The following is a 2113-nucleotide window of genomic DNA, read 5'->3' on the forward strand; positions in this document are numbered from 1 at the left end:
TTAAAGGGCCAGCAAATATCTTCAACAAAATTATAGAAGAAAACTTCCCAAACCTAAAGAAAGAGATGCCCATGAACATACAAGAAGCCTACAGAACTCCAAATAGACTGGACCAGAAAAGAAATTCCTCCTGACATATAATATTCAGGACAACAAATGCACTAAATAAAGATAGAATATTAAAGCAGAAAGGGAAAAAGTCAAGTATCATATAAAGGCAGGCCTATTAGAATTACACCAGACTTCTCACCAGAGAATATGAAAGCCAGATCATGGACAGATGTTATGCAGATTGTAAGAGAACACAAAGGTCAGCTCAAGCTACTATACCAAGCAAAACTCTCAATTACCATAAATGGAGAAACCAAAGTATTCCATGATAAAACCAAATTCAAACAATATCTTTCCATGAATCCATCCCTTCAAAGGATAATAAAGGGAAAACACCAAGACAAGGACGGAAACTACACCCTAGGAAAAGCAAGAAAGTAATCCTTCAACAAGCCTAAAAGAGGACAGCCACAAGAACAGAATCCCAACATTGACAACAAAAATAACAGGAAGCAACAATTACTTTTCTTTAATTTCTCATAACATCAATGGACTTAATTCCCCAATAAAAAGACATAGACTAACAAACTGGCTACACAAACAGGACCAAACGTTTTGTTACTTACAGGAAACCCACCACAGGGAAAAGGACAGAAAGAAGGCTGGAAAACAGAGTCAAAGGCTGGAAAACAATTTTCCAAGCAAATGCGCCGAAGAAACAAGGTGGAGTGGCCATTATTATATCGATTAAAACTGACTTCCAACCCAAAGTTATAAAAAGACAAGGAGGGGCACTTCATACACATCTAAGGTAAAATCTACGAAGACGAACTCTCAATTCTGAATATCTATGCTCCAAATACAAAGGCAGCCACATTCATTAAAGAAACTTTAGTAAAGCTCAAAGCACACATTGCACTTCACACAATAGTAGTGGGAGACTTCAACAGGCCACTCTCACCAATGGACAGATCCTAGAAACAGAAACTAAACATATACACATGGAAACTAACAGAAGTTATGAAACAAATTGATTTAACAGATATTTACAGAACATTTTATCCTAAAACAAAAGGATATAACTTCTTCTCAGTGCCACATGGTACCTCCTCTTTTTATTGACCATATACTTGGTCACAAAACAGGCCTCAACAGATACAAAAATATTGAAATTTTCCCATGCATCCTATCTGATCACCACTGACTAAGGCTGATCTTCAATAACAATATAAATAATAGAAAGCCAACATTCAGGTGGAAACTGAACAACACTCTACTCAATGATACCTTGGGAAAGGATGAAATAAAGAATGAAATTAAAGACTTTTTAGAGTTTAATGAAAATGAAGCCACAACATACCCAAACTTATGGGACACAATGAAGGCACTCCTAAGAGGAAAACTCATAGCCCTGAGTTCCTCCAAAAAGAAACAACAGAAAGCATACACTAGCAGCCTGACAGCATACCTAGAAGCTGTAGAACTAAAGGAAGCAAATTTACCCAAGAGGAGTAGACTGCAGGAAATAATCAAACTCAGGGCTAAAATCAACGAAGTGGAAGCAAAAAGAACTATTTAAAGAATCAACCAAACCAGGAGCAGGTTCTTTGAGAAAATCAACAAGATAGATAAACCCTTAGCCAAACTAACTAGAGGGCACAGGAACATTATCCTAATTAACAAAATCAAAAAAGAAAAAGGAGACATAACAACAGAACCTGTAAAAATACAAAACATCATCATATCCTACTACAAAAGGCTATACTCAACAAAACTGGAAAACCTGGATGAAATGAACAACTTCCTATAACAGATACCAGGTACCAAAATTAAATCAGGATCAGATTAATGATATAAATAGTCCCATTTCCCTGAAGAAATAGAAACAATCATCAATAATCTCCCAACCAAAAAAAGACCAGGACCAGATGGGTTTAGTGCAGTACATATCAAATGATATGTACTCACTAATAAGTGGATATTAGCTTAGAAACTTAGTATACTCGAGATATAAGAGACAATTTGTAAAACACATGAAACTGAAGAAGAACGAAGACCAAAG

The sequence above is a fragment of the Mus caroli genome, unplaced genomic scaffold, assembly GCF_900094665.2.
Source record: "Mus caroli unplaced genomic scaffold, CAROLI_EIJ_v1.1 scaffold_16913_1, whole genome shotgun sequence".
Classification (NCBI taxonomy): Eukaryota; Metazoa; Chordata; class Mammalia; order Rodentia; family Muridae; genus Mus; species Mus caroli.